Source organism: Camellia sinensis, chromosome 6 (assembly GCF_055761805.1).
Source record: "Camellia sinensis isolate YWXY chromosome 6, ASM5576180v1, whole genome shotgun sequence".
Taxonomy (NCBI): domain Eukaryota; kingdom Viridiplantae; phylum Streptophyta; class Magnoliopsida; order Ericales; family Theaceae; genus Camellia; species Camellia sinensis.
The window spans coordinates 82685305-82701047 of NC_138966.1; positions in this window are offsets into that span (position 1 = coordinate 82685305).

The window sequence follows — 15743 nt, forward strand, 5'->3', positions numbered from 1 at the left end:
ACCCAAGCCTGAGGTGTTCATTCCAGAAAGCATGGACTTATGCATGATGGAAGCACCTGGACCCCAATCATCTCAAACCCGTGAGCCCACTACTTCTGAGCTGAAGAGAATGATCGAAGATCTTCAGAGAACTGTGACAGATTTGGCCTCCGGGACATCGGCTCCGTCATTAACCACATCACATACCAGGGAGTTCATGTCAAAAGGCTCCACAGTCTTGGAACGGGCAGTATTTGAGGAATGCCAATCCTTTGGCAAAGTGGAGGTGAGTGGAAAGAACAAGATACGGGCGGACATGGATCCCCATGAACATCTTTTGTTGGCTGTTGAGGCTTTGAAAGCCGAGGGACTGAACAAAAAGCAAGTGCTCGCAGTTGTTGCAAAAACTGTGGACAACATTTTCGCCACTCAAGTTGGGGGCAGTTTGAATCAAGGAGCAAGCCGGTAGAAGGGTCGTTGTATCAGAAACGTTCCTTTCAGCTATAATCCTGCACTCAGAAGAGATCAACAAACCAGGCTAGCACCTGCCATGCCCTTTGCTGGTGCGTCCAGCAAAAATCCACAAACCCTAAAGTATCAACCCCGAGGTCGGAGGGCCTTCCATGCCCTCTATATGCCTTTGTCCAAAGCTCTCCAAATCCTTGTTGGACAAGGCCATCTCAAACCCCCTGAGCCTCGGCCTCTCCCGAACCCTCTTCCGGCTACGCATGATGCTACCCAGTACTACGCGTACCATCAGCAAACTGGCCATACTACCGACAACTGCTTTCGTCTTCACCACGAAGTACAGGATCTGTTTGATAATGGGGTCATCCTCCCGCCGAGCTCAGCAAAGTCTATCGGCACTGGATTGGTGAACTTGGGGGATAATGTGATGTGATCGGGGGATGAACCAGTTGCGGGTGGCGCTCAATTAACTGCAGACGTGGGAATGGCACGCACTGTTCTGAGCAATATGCAAACACCAGTTTTTGTGCTTTCTGACTTGGGTATTAAGTCAGTCTTGTTGTTTTGTATAGAGTCAGTCTTTTTGTTTTGGGTCTGTCTTGTTGCATCGAGTCAGTCCTATTTTGTTGGAGTCGAGTGATTTCGGGGGTGTTACCTTGGACATCACTTGCTTGTTTTGTGTTTGTCTTTTCGTTTTCTTTTGAGTATGTTTCTGCCTTGGAGCCAGTTGTGCCAACAGATTCTGATTGAAATGGCAGTGATTTTCGCACTCTTGTATTTGCTTCTGCCGTGTGCTGGTTGTGTCGGGATTTGAATAAAACGTTAGTGCATTCCACCTGCTCTCTTGTGCCTTGAAATTATTGCATTGACCTAAGTTTTTCAAAACTTTTTTTGAACACTGTGGTGAAAACGAAGAGGGAAGAATTCCTCGGGTTTTGCAAAATTTGATCAACTGAGAGGAAGAGAGGCATGTTAAGCCCTTAATGAATGAAATCATGCTTGTTAGTGTGAGTACTGGGAAGGATCCTAGCTTGATCCAAATTGGTTCTACACTGTCTTCAACGCGAGCGACTGGTCGCTTTCTTAAAAGATTTCAAAAAATGTTTTGCACGGTCCTGCGAAGACCTGTGTGAAATTTCTCTTTTGCAGCCTAGGATCGCTCTCAGCCTCGAGACTCCACCCCTCTTGATTTCAAAACTTGAACTTGGATTCAGAATGTTCAACGGTCAACTACAATGTAAGACCTGTGTGGCTGGATCAAAAGCAGCCCGTGAAGTAGCGGCGACAAAGTCAGATCAAGAAGCTTACGAAGCTAGATCAGGAGCACCCCTCGAACTAGGGGCAAAACTTTCAAATGTGCTCGAAGAGTCAAAGATGAAGATCAGCAAGAATGCCAAATCCTAGAAAGGGAGAAAAGAAGAAAGTATTAGTGAAGGATAACTGAGTTCCTATCCACAACACTAGGGGCAAATTCAGCCCCCCATTAGATGGACTCCTACATCATCAGCGAACAACAGCCATTCTCCTGAATTCAGATGGCTTCGAGATCTCAAACCATTCCATTTGGACAAAAGCTACACTTTTACCCTTGAGAGGCTCGCTGGGCCGAAAACTCGGAAGGACGACCCAGGCAAAAATTAGAGCAAGAAAAGAAGAAAAAGAACAAAAAAAATGAATGAAGAAAATGCAAAAAATGAAAAAAAAATTGAATTGAAGAAGAAAGAAAAAAGAAAAGAAAGAAAAAATTAGAAAGGAAAGAAAAACAAAGCTCGCAAGGTTGAAAACCCGGAAGGGCGGCCTTGGCAAAAGTTAGAGCGCAAAAGAAGAGGTTAAAACCCGAGTGTACTTTAACCTCGAACTACATAAGGCATGATTCCCATCTTTGGGATACGTAGGCAACTTCATTCTGAAGTCCAGCCGTAAAACACTTCAAATTGATTGTGCCCACGTAATGGTTTTGATCATCTTCGCTTTCTCTGTATCCGAGAATTTGGTTGTGTTCATCACTCTGAGGACTGACTACAATGCGCTGCGGGACCATTCAGACAAGGGGCAACTTTCCGTTGCCATTCAATGCGCTGCAGTGCCGTTCAAACAAGGGGTGACTGTCCGTTGCCATGCAGCTCCCCTCAAGCAAGGGGCAATTTTCCTTAGAATCTGAGGTTGTGCATCTCGAGAGTGGGTTCTATGCTTGTTGAGCAGTGGTCGTTTGAAAAAACAGTTTTTGAGAATTTTTACTAAGGTTGACTGATCTTCTCTCGAAAACTATTTCATTTTTCCAAAACTGGACCTTTTTCTTGGACCCAAAAAAGGAAAATTTTCAGTGCTCATAACCTAACTTGCATGATTTTGAATCAGAAAATCGAATAAGCGTGTTAATCTAACTCTCATTTTGGTTAAAATTGTTTTAGTAGAAAGCCAAAAACAAAAAATGGTCAAGATGATAAACTAGGGGCACAGTTGAGTCAGGCGTTCTGTCTTTTCCCCATTGTCAACATACATGCCAAAAAAGGCGCGATACTTGCCAAGAAGGGCACTCTCCCTGCCAGAAAAGGCACAACTGAAGGCGACAACAAAAGGGCTGAAAGCCCTCTCATCCTCCAAGCAGCGAGATATCAAGCCAAGTGCGAAGCACAAGATTGGAATGGATCAAGATACTCCATTCCCTCATCCGGCGCATTAACAGATGTCACCGGAGGAAATGGCCGCGAATTGATTATGTTGGGCAAGAGCCCGCAACTTTCTATTTATCCATCAACCACCCAGGGGAGGGATAAAAAATGAGAGATTGAAGAATGGAGAGATGCGCGCTGAGAGAAAAAGTGAGGAAAGGGCTTTTTCAGAAAAACAGAGCCTGAGGGCCGAGTGATGTGAGAATAACAAATAAGAAAATGGTGGGAAATAAAACCTGGAGAAATTGGCTCCTCGTGCACCAAGAGGTCTCTTGTCTTTGTAACACAGTTGAGTGTTGTGTTCGTGTGTTTTGTTTGTCTTGATTCTTGTTTTGAGTCGTTTAAGTGTCAATAGATGTGTTTAGGTTGTTCTACCTTCGTTTTCCATTGTTGAGTCGTTTTGGCTGTGGTCAGTTGTAGGCTCAATACCCGGTTGAGAACCCTTTTCTCATTTCAATTTCAAAAATCATTTTGTGCTCAGAGTGCCGTGTCGTTCTCCATATTTGTGCAAATCAGGATTGGTTCTTTCATAAAGCCGCGGGATTCAACCCAGGTCGTGTGAAAACAGTAAAACCCGGACCCATCTGAAGCTATGAAAGTTCCGGGCTACAAAGCAAAAGAAAAGAGGGAAAATGTCGGGCATCCGAGATTGTTTCAACTTCGGCAAGTTTCGTCATTGCATCATGTATGTTCAGAATAAGCAGTGTCTTGTATGAGCTGTGTGCCGAATAAACAAAATACTGTGTTATGGGCTGTGAGTTCAGAATGAGTTGTGTTCAAAACGGACCGTGTGTTCAGAATCAGCGGTGTCCTGCGTGAGCCGTATGTTTCAAAATAAGTAGAATATTGTGTTATGAGCTGCATGTTCAGAATAAGCAGTATGTCGATACGAGCTATGTGTTCAAAGTGAACAGAATACTGTGTTGACTGTTTCACTATTTCAAGCCAGAATGGTGATCAGAAGTGCTCTCCCTGAGTACCATTCCCCATGAGAGTAAAACGGTTTACCGCCACTCACTCCATGAGGTGTTTTCTAAAGTGCCGCTTTGTTTGTTTATTGCATTCCTTAAACATCACGCTCCGTATTGCTTGCAACATGTATCGTATCATCACACTTATTGTATTTATTTGCATCTTGTGTTATCTCTTATTGTTTATCCTTTTACGCTGAGCAGCGTTTAGGATCGTTGTCCCTCGGGACTCAACTTAGGTTAGAGTGTTCTTTTCCTCACACGATTTCAGCGTGTTTGGATTTTATCTCAGGTTGCGTTGTGCGCGCACTTGAGCGGTTGTTTTCGGACCTCTTCTCACGTTTCAGCATGGTTAGAGTGTTCTTTTCCTCACACGATTTCAGCGTGTTTGGATTTTATCTCAGGTTGCGTTGTGCGCGCACTTGAGCGGTTGTTTTCGAACCTCTTCTCATGTTTCAGCGTGGTTAGAGTGTTCTTTTCCTCACACGATTTCAGTGTGTTTGGATTTTATTGCAGGTTGCGTTGTGCGTGCACTTGAGCGGTTGTTTTCGGACCTCTTCTCACGATTTCAGCGTGGTTAGAGTGTCCTTTTCCTCACACGATTTCAGCGTGTTTGGATTTTATCTCAGGTTGCGTTGTGTGTGCACTTGAGCGGTTGTTTTCGGACCTCTTCTCACGATTTTAGCGTGGTTAGAGTGTTCTTTTCCTCACACGATTTCAGCGTGTTTGGATTTTATCTCAGGTTGCGTTGTGTGCGCACTTGAGCGGTTGTTTTCGGACCTCTGCTCACGATTTCAGCGTGGTTAGAGTGTTCTTTTCCTCACACGATTTCAGCGTGTTTAGATTTTATCTCAGGTTGTGTTGTGCACGCACTTGAGCGGTTGTTTTTGGACTTCTTCTCACAATTTAGCGTGGTTAGAGTGTTCCTTTCCTCTCACGATTTCAGCGTGTTTGGATTTTATCCCAGGTTGCGTTGTAGACGCGCTGGGCGGGTTATTTTTGGACCTTCTCTCACGATTTTAGCGTGGTTTAAGTGTCCCGTTCCTCACACGATTTCAGCGTGTTTGGATTTTATCTCTGGTTGCGTTGTGTGCGCACTTGAGCAATTATTTTCGGACCTCTTCTCACGATTTCAGCGTGGTTAGAGTGTTCTTTTTCTCACACGATTTCAACGTGTTTGGAATTTATCTTAGGTTGCATGGAACGCGCTCCTGATTGATTTTCTTTGTTCTTCCTCCACTCACGAGTCTAGCGTGGTTGGCGTGTGTTCACCCTTTGCATCTATTGCATCTATTGCATCACATCTATTACATCGTATCTATTTAACTGTCTGGTCTAGGAGACCTTAAATCCTCCGGTCTAAGGAGACCTTAAATCCTGCATCTTTATTCGCACTGTCTTGTGCACTCCCGGGTCTAGGTGACCTTAAATCCTCTAAAGGTGCAATTCCTTTGGTGTTTGTCATGCCCGAACGACTTCCAGTGGTCTGGTATAGCCACCTGCCTATGTTTGCGGTGAGTTCCTAGGAGACCAACTGAGACGGTGGAAACTAGAGTTCGAATGGCTTATGCCTAGAACACAAAGGTTCAGGATTTCCGAGACTAAAGTCTGGTTTAAATACCCAGGGGTATATCCTTTGCTTGAAATCTGTATGGCAGCCCCATAGATTGAGATAGCATATGTATGCGCCTCAATTCTGGATACCGAATCAACCTAGTCTGTCACCTTGTTGGAGAATAGGGAAAGCTGCGACCATAGTCAGGGAGAAAAGTAGTACCTGTAGTTCAACCGAGAATAAGCAAAAGATCCCCACCAGCATGAGGAACGATATTGTGTGTACGGTTCATTTGAAGCTAGTGCAACCAGACGAACGGACGATATTGTATTCTCCGTGTGAGACGTGGTGAGAATTGCATAATTCTCTTGCATCCGTTCTGCATGTAATGTAGTGTGGTTTGATTTCATTCGCCTGCTTAAACTGTTGCATCTATCGTAAATATGTGCTTCATTACAGCTTCCTGCCTTTGCATAATCATAAGTTACCTTCGTCTCCTTGCATTGTCGGTTGCATTTTGCCCCTGCCTGCGGGCAAGCCTGCGGGCGCATCTCTGTTTATCTCGCATGTTTGTCTAAGTCTTCGGCCTTGTCAAAAATGGGTCGTCTCTGGGCTTTGACATTCACTCCCGTCACTTATGACTTCCGAGTTCTGTCAAAGAGGGGCAACTGTAGACACCCCATTTTTGACCGACCTTAAGACTCAGATGTCACTGATTAAGTGCTTGATGATATTGCATATTGTGCTCGTTCAGAAGTTTCAGAGTCCCGGCTGCAAGCCTTGCCTCCGGACTTCCGGGCTCTTTCGTGTTTTGCCTCGGTTTGCGAACCAGGTCCCGTTTTCTCTATTTTCTCTTCTCGAAGGGAGTGAGAGGTCTCGTCGACCATCTCTCAGTGGCCGTAGGCTTCGTTTCGCGGCCGTAGGCCAGTTTTTCCGTTTGGAGCCCGGTTTTCGATTTTCGGAGCCGTCGGCCGTGTGCCTCGGTTCGGGACCGCTTAACCACCTCCGTTTGCTCCGATTTTTGGCACACACCTTATTTCCTCCCATTTGAGGAACACTGTGGCCCGAGAGACCAACTTCGTGGTCGAATGCCACCTCCGGTGTTTAACAGCCCATTTTCGGGGCCCCGGGCCGCGCGTTTCGATTCCCGAACCTCCGTTTTGCATCCGTTTTGGTTCATTTTTGGTGGAGACCTTATTTTCATTGTTAGAAAGCTTGTAGGAGGGTGGGAGGCCAGCAATTTTTCTGAAAAGCTAGTTTTATTTCTTCATCGCTCTCCGTCGCCTGTTTTTCTCACTAGAAAGCTAATGTTGACCACCCCGGGGACACTTTCTTTAGCCCTAAACCCCATATTTGTGTTGTACACACCTGGGAGGCCACCAATATGTATAGGCTAGCCAGTAATTGTCCTTGACCCTTTTGAACCCCTCTAAAAAGTTGGCTTTTCTCTCTCCTGATTCACATTTTCTGGGTTTTGACCACATATTTGTGTTGTGCACACATGGGAGGCCACCTTTTTGGGATGGCCGGCCAGCAATTTGCATTGACCCTTTTGACCCCTAGCCGGCCGGCCATGGGGGGTGGCCGGCCGGCCACCTGAACCTTTTGAACCTGGCCGACCAGAATCCTCTCTCCAAGTGTGTTCCAGTTGTGCAATCTGTTTCCCTCCAGATTTTGTATCCGGGGGGGCTGCCTTTTGGGGGAAAATTTGAATTGGTTTTCTCTCCCTTTTCCTCCAATCCTCCCTCTATAAAACCAAACCCCCCAGCTCCATTTTTGAGGGTTACAAATTCTTGTTTAGAGCCTTGCTTACATCTCTCCCTCTCCCTCTCCCTCTCTTCCAAGCCTCAAAACCCTAAAAGCCTTGCACCATTTACACACCAACCCATAGCTCCACACATCCACACTCCATTCTAGCCTTTTGAAGCTGATTTCCAGAGGATAGGAGCTCCTCTTCTTGGTCCAAAGGCTGCTGGTTCATTGCTCTTCAAGGGTAAGCACACTTTTCCCCTAAACAAGTCTTTTCTTGCTTCATTTATAAGCCTTGCTTGAAAGAATTTTTGGGTTCCGACCCGAACTGTAAATAGTCATATGTTTTGCTCATCTCTGTGTTTGATTAAGGGTCTTTCTCTGTTTGAGGTCTCCTCCTCACCCTTTGTGTTTAAACTCTCTTTTAGGCCTATTTTTGCATGATATTTTAGGCTTATTTTTGAGCTGTTTCGGACTTGGTCATAAACTGTAAAATGTCTTTTTTTGAGCCCCTCTTCAACTTTGTTGAAGGGATCTCCTCTGTTTGAGGCCAGCAGCTATCACTTGTCTCTTTATCCCTCTTTTAGGCCTTTTTCTTGCATGATATTTTAGGCCTACTTGTGATTATTTTTGAAGATTGAAATAAACTGTAAAGTGCCTTTTTTTGAGCTCCTCTTCAACTTTGTTGAAGGGCTCTTCACTGTTTGAGGCCATCTGCTGTCCCTTGTCTCTATTCTCTCTTTTAGGGCCATTTTTGCATGATAGATTAGCCCTACTTGTGTTTGTTTTTGAGAGTTGTCATAAACTGAAAAATATCTTATTTTAATCTCATCTTAAAGTTTGTTTGAGGTTCAATATTTTTTTGAGGTCATATGCTTCCTTGTATGCTTGATTGTCTCCTATTTTGAGCCTTACACCTAAGCCCTTGTTTCATGCTTTGTTTGGCCTTCTAGCCACTGAAATCCAGTGGATTTTCAGTGGCTAAGACACTATTTTGAGCTTCCAAATCAAAGGGGGGTGACCCCCTCTCACCTTGATTTGTTTGGTGGTCATTTTGGCCTTCCAAAGAGACCCTATCTTTCATGCTTTGGAGTCACTTTCTAGGGTCAATTTGGTGAGTTTTGGGACTACCATATTTCATTTTCATAGTTTTTTATGCCATGCCAAATGTCTATCTTGCATGTGCTTAATGACTCCTTGCATGGCCCTCTAAAGTAACTCATCATTTTTGCATGCCATGGTTGCATATCAGTGGTTATTTGGGCCTATTTTCATATGTTTTATTCACTGATTTTTTCTGGTTTGGTGAGATTCCATGTGCATCCTATACTTGCCATGTAAACCATGTTTACTAGTCAAAATTGCATGCTATTTTAGTCCATCTTGCTAGCATCTTTTGGCCATGCTTTGAACTAAAAATGTCCATGTTTTGGGACTGCCTTGACTCTGTCTTCATGCTTCATGATCAAATAATGCATGCTTTGTATAGCTACAAGTCGTTCCATGTGCCTAGTTTCAAGTTTCGGGGTTCATCTCATGCATCGGGCGCCATATTTCCATAATTCGGGACCATTTTGCATCATATTTTAGCACTGGAATCTACATGTTTGTATGCCATATTCCATGCCTTGCCATGCCTTGTTAGAGTTGCATGTTATGCCTAGGATTGGTCCTCGATTTGCGTGCATGTGTGCACGCATTTCGATAGTCTCATTTTCACCTAATGGCTACTGATGTGAGTGCGGCTGAGGTCCGCTCATGTTAGTGTAAGTCCATTATGCATTGCGTATGCCATTTCATTTCATAGTATTGCGTATGCTAGGTTGTATGTTAGAGCATTGTGTATGCCTCGTTACATCGTGCATTGTGTATGCCATTTAATAGCATTGTATATGCTAGGTTACATGTTAGGATTGCATTCATGCATGTCATGCATATTACGTTGTGTTTGGGATAGGAGTTAGCCTGAGCGCAGGAAACGAGGGACGTTTCGTACTCCGAGTGACGGAACGTGTCTCAATTCCCGGTCGTCGACACTCCGTATCACCCATGATGGAGTTTAGGTCCTGTTGTGTTTTCATGTGCATTCATTTCATATTGAGTCGTGCAATTCGACTCCTCGGCCATCATGCATCGAGATGTGTGATTGGTGGCACGAGGATCGAGGACTACACTCCCCGAAAAGTAGTCATGCATACATATGTGAAAATACTTTGTTATGCCCCTTTGTTGCTCTCTGTTGCAGCAAATCAAGAATCAGCAGCCTTCCGGAGTTTGGCAGGCATTCCAAGAACAATTACAAACAGAGGCAAACCGGGGCATCGCAATGGATTTCCGTGCAAGGCAACTCAAGCATGCATCATCCATCATTTGGAACAGAGCTGAGGCGGTCCATGGATTTGCGTACCAATTTACTGCTTTCCTAGATTAATTTGTTAATTAGTTAGAGTTTTGTAATTATTTATTCGGGACTGTATTATTTATTCATTTGGGACTGTATTATTCTTTCGGACCCTCTGTGCGAGGGCAATGTTGTAATAAGTGTGCGTGTGTGTGATGTATGTCTTCCAACCCCACGTCTTTCTCCCTTTTATTTACCCGCTTATGATGGTTAGATTAGGGCATGTTTCAATTAGCATACAGTATGATATCATGTTTGCATTCATTCATCTGTCTTGCATGCACCGGGCTCGGCGTATCATACTAACTGCATTGTATTTCAATTCCAAGTTGAATACTTGTTAGTTGTAGCATTTCGCATGCCATAGAATAGCCGAGCCTTCTATAGTTGCATTTTTACATGTGTTGCATTAGACATTTCTGTATAGTTAGGATCATGCATGGATTTCTAATTAGCTTCTGTTTTGGCTTGGAGTACGCGGTAAGTGTTTATGCTTTAGCATCCTTGCATGTGTGTGAGTGACTGCCATGATAGCATGCTTACCATGAGGCTATATGCTTATGTGATATAACTGCCTGAATGCCTGTGGGTAAAAGTTGGATTATTTGAATTGGAATAAATGCATTGACTGTGAGTTTTAAGCCCACTAGATAATGGCAAAATCATGTTTTTTTAAGCCCACCCGAGGGTGGCAAATCCACGTCTTAGCCTACTTGCTGGTAGCACCATCAAACCACTTTCAAAAACAAACATGAAATGTTTTGTTCCAATTCAGACGATCCAGTCTATACTTGTATGCTGTGCGCATCACATAGTAAATCTAGGCTAATAACCGGGATAAGAACGCATAAAGTTTTCAAAACTAGATATCATGGTTAGTAGAGGCCGATCTTTGATCGGGCGAGAAGGGGTGCTCATGAAGTGACCTTCCCCAATCGTACCCAAGTTCCCGAGCCGAGGCAACTTTGGTGATGACGGACACGTGGCCTTAGGCAATGAGTCAGGGTTTCCTAAATTTCCCAAAAATAAAATATTTAGGTGGCGACTCTTTATCTGGCAAAGCAGTCCATGTTTGGCACTTCTTTCAAAAAATCTGTTTTCTCAAAATGATTTGTCGGATTTAGACTCTTTGGTTCAGATTAAGAACCATGACAATTTGAGAGTCCGAATTGTAGTGAACCCAAACGAACAGAACGGGACTCATCCTCCTGGGGCGTTCGGGGACGTCTACAGCCATAGCCACCAATCTATTTGAGTTGATAGCTTTCTTTACGTAGTTTTCATGTAAATATTTGCACTTGTAATAATCACCTTTGCATATCATCTCTGTAATCTCCCTCCTTTCTTTATTTCTTTGATTAAGAGTTTTATCAAATAAAGGATTGTTGTTCAAGGCATAAGAAAGAGACCTTCCATGCTTAATGATTTAATCTCTTCGAAGGTTCGTTACCAAGGCATTATATCTCTCTTATGCTAAGCATAACCTCTTGTTTGACATTTCTCTTTATCACCGATGCATTTACTTCTAAGGGGCTAACTTTCTAGTTTAGACCCTTGGAAATCAAAAAGGAAGGTTTCATTATAGCTTGTTATCGGGTTTGGATCTAGGGTCATTTTCGCCTCTTTTGGGTTTGAATCCTAATTCATTATCACTCAAAAATGAGTTTGATTCATCTTTTATAATTTTCTCGTAGAAAAGGCCTTGAAAAACTCATTTCCCAGGTTAAGTCAATGCTTGATACTCTTTATCGCTTATTGGACTTAGTAGACATAATTATCACTTTTGAACAAAACAGGAAGAAAAGATAAGAATTGGAAAGGTAATGTAAAAATATGCTAATAAAATTAGAGTAGAAAAGTTAAAAAAAAAAAAAAAAGGTAATCAAATTGGGTTAGGTTCAATTGGACGTTATATTGAACCTATTGCATCTTGACTCATTCCATACTCTTTAGTGATATTTAATGATTTAAGAAGCAATGTTTACCCCTTCCCTTGAAGTAACTCCATGATAGGGAGGAGGTGTTGTTGGTCTTCCATTTCCTTTTATTGAACTTTTATCCTATCGGTTCTAAGATCATCACGCAACAAACTTGCGACAATTGATAATTTGTGAATTGAATCTACTCCTTCCTTGATCATCTTCATGATAGGGAATGGCAAAGAGGATAAACATCTCCTGGAAACACTCTATTTTTGCTTTCTTTCAACTCAGTGGCAGCAGGGCATTTTCTAGAATTCGGTGGCCGGTCGGCCACCATTATGTACGGTTGACCACTTTCCAAGGCCAGTTGGCCACCATTTTGTACAGGCAGCGGCATTTTTGTGGCAGAACAGAGCAGAACTTGAGGCCAAAACAGAATAAATTTCTGATTGCAAATAGAGCAGATTCTGGCAGCATAGAGAGGTTTTTGGGAGGATGTTATCGGTTGTTGTAGACGCGCCCGTGGGCCTCGCTACAGTTCGAACTCAATTTGTGTCACGGTCCTTAATCTGAACCAAAGAGTCCAAATCCGGCAAATCGCTTTGAGAAACAGATTTTTGAAAAGAAGTGCGAAACATGGACTGCTTTGCCAGATACAGAGTCGCCACCTAAATATTTTATTTTGGGGGAATTTAGGAAACCCTGACTCGGTGCCAAAGGCCACGTGTCCGTCATCACCAAAGTTGCCTCGGCTCGGGAACTTGGGTACGATTGGGGAAGGTCAGCTATGAGCACCCCCTCTCGCCTGATCCGAAGATCGGCCTCTACTAACCATGATATCCAGTTTTGAAAACGTTATGTGTTCTTATTCCATTTATTAGCCTAGAATTACTATGTTATGCGCGCAGAAAACAAGTATCGACCAAATCGCCTAAATTGGAACAAAACATTGCATGTTCGTTTTGAAGATGGTTTGCTACTCGCAAGTAGGCTAAAATGCAGGTTTTGCCACCCTCGAGTGAGCTTTTAGAAAAGATGGTTTTGCCACTATCTAGTGGGCTTAAAACTCACAGTTTTAATGCATTATTCCAATTTAGGCAATTCAACCTCCATCCACAGGCATTCAAGCAGTTATATCACATAAGCAGCTAGCCTCATGGTAATCATGCTGTTATGGCAACACTCACACGCATGCGGTATACTAAAGCATAAATGCTTACCAAGTACTCCAAGCCAAAACAAGAACATGTTAGCAATCATGCATGATCCAAGTCCATGTTTAAATGCCTAATGCAACGCATATGGAATGTCACTAGAGTAGGCTCGGCTAGTCTATAAATGACATGTGAAAATGCACAAGTAGCACGTATTCAAGTTAGATTTGAAATACTTATGCGGTTAGTATGATGCGCCGAGCCTGGTGCATGCAAGACTAATGAATGATGCACGCATGCATAGCATAAGGTATGCTAAAGTAAACATGTCCTAGTACTAACCATCAAAGCAGGTAAGAAAAAAGGAGAAAGAAGTGGGGGTTGGAAGACAAGCACACACGCACCCACACTTATTACAAATTCACCCTCGCTCGGAGGGACCAAAAGAACAATACAAATTAATTAACCTACAAGCTAATTAATTATTACAGACCTCCTAATTAATTAAGCAAATTAACTAAGCTAAGAAAGCAGTAAAGGCCTCGGGAAGAGGATCCAACGCGCGCGTGCTCGGGTTTGCTCGAAAATCCAACGCCATGCACAAGTTTGCCTCTGCTTTGACTGTTCTGCTTCTCTGAAAATTGCACAACTCCCAAGGTTGCTTCTCTGAGTGTTTTAGAACACCACCGGCTGAGTGGGATCATCATCAGCCATTTTGAAGTGGTCATCGACCATAAATTGAACTCTCGGCCAAACATTCTTTGCCGATCGGCACTCAACACTGCCGGCCGGCCAATTCTTCCTGCTGAATCTGTTTTGACAGCAGCAGAGGATAGAACTTGACATGGCAATGTATTTCAAGCAATGTATGCACCAATCACACCCCTTATCATATTCATGACTCAAAGGGATATGATTCTCGATTTTCGGACCACCAATCGCGCATTTCCATGCATGATGGCCCAAAGCATCAAGTGTGCATTTTGATTTCAAATGAAATGCAATGCTCATAAACAAATCAAGGGGCTTTCAACCTCTATCATGGCTTGATCAAGAGGTGAAGCATGCATGCAAAGTATGTGAACTAGCATACAACATGGCAATGCAATGCGAATATGCAAGTATGCAAGCAAACATACAGGGTGAGCACACAATCAAGCAAAGGGGATGGACTTGAAACTAATTTAGGATGGTTCGCAAGCATGCCAAAATCAGTGGCCGAAGTGCTCAAACATGAGGGCCAACACACACACACACATGCACATGTTAATGGGCCGACACTTAAACATCAAAAGGCAACTCTCAAGCACGCTTGGAAAAGACTAAACATGGACTAAGGGCATGCAATGTAAGCTCTGAAAACCATGCTAATGATGGTGCCAAACCAACTTAACCAAGACAAACATAGCATACAATTGGTCCAAGTATTTGAAGCTAGTCAAGGAGACTTGAACCATGGCTAAGCCAACCAAGCCTCACAAGGCCAAGAGGGCTTAAAACAGGTTCAAGGTAGGCCTAGACCATGCAAAGGAAACACCTAGATGGTATCCAAGTGGCTTAAACATGGAAGCATGCAAAAGAGGCTAAACATGGAGCATACAACACAAGCTTTTAAGGCATCAAAGAGGCATCAAAGGCATGCATGCAAGCATGTTATGAGAGCTTAAATAGCATGGTAAGTGGCTCCAAACCACTGAAAATGATGCAAGCAACGCACACTACACACTCACACACTTGAGGCTAACAATCCAAAATGCAAAGGGACTATGCAATGCATGTCTTGGTCGACCAAAATAGCCAAGGACAGACCTTATGCATGGCAAGACAAACATAAAAGCTTCACAAAGCTAGGCCTAAACATGCTTGAATAAGGGCTCAAAGCATAGGACATGTTAAGGCTAAAACAAGGCATTACAAGGCATGTATGCTAAGCAAGCATGGTGTACCAAAACCAACATACAACAATGCTATATTATGACATAATAAGCATGAAAATCAGTCAAGGCATGGTCAATACACACTCAAACAATATGCTCCCTCAAGAGGCTAAAAATGGCCCTTTTCAAGGACAACAAGGAGAGGGGATGGCCCTCTCCTTCCTAGGACCTCAAGGCACCATCCTCATCACTAAAATCCCTCAAGATTTCAGTGGTGAGGAGGCCCAAACACAATGGTCCCGGAGCTCAACCGAAATGGCACAAAACAAAGGCCAAACAAGCCTTAAGAGGGGTCAAACAACCCTAAAGCTTAAAACACCCTTAGCTAACTATTTAGAGAACTCAAAAACAAGACTTTTCTATGTTATATGTTAAGCTCAAAAACAGTTGCAAATATGGCAAAACAAGCTATGAAAACAAGGCTTAAAAGAGGTAAAAGCTCACCCTTGAAGCACAGCAGCAAATCAGCAACTTTTGGACCAAGAAAAGGCTTCAAATCACCCCAAAAACCACCTTCAAGGACCTCAGCTCAATAAAGGGAGTAGAGAACTAGGTGTTTGTATGCAAAAGTGCAAAGAAAATGCACTTTTGAGCACAAACAAGCCCTTAACCTTAGAGAGAGAGGCAGAAAAATGTAGAGAGAGAGGGAGATTTTTGCTCCTTAGGTTGTATATCTCCTCCTCTTCCTCTTGTATCTCTTTTCTTTTGAGAGATCTTGATTGATATAGATATATCAATCTGCAGCACCCTCAGAAGTCCCACGTCCAGGCATGGGTTGGGGTATGGCCTGGAATGACAGCTGCCAGCTGTCTACAGAAATATCTGTTTAAAACCACATTTGGCTGGCCGGCCATCAAAGTGGCCGACCGGCATTCAAATTGGCCGGTCAGCCATCACATTTGGCCGATGGCAACATAACACAGCCGGTGGCGTCA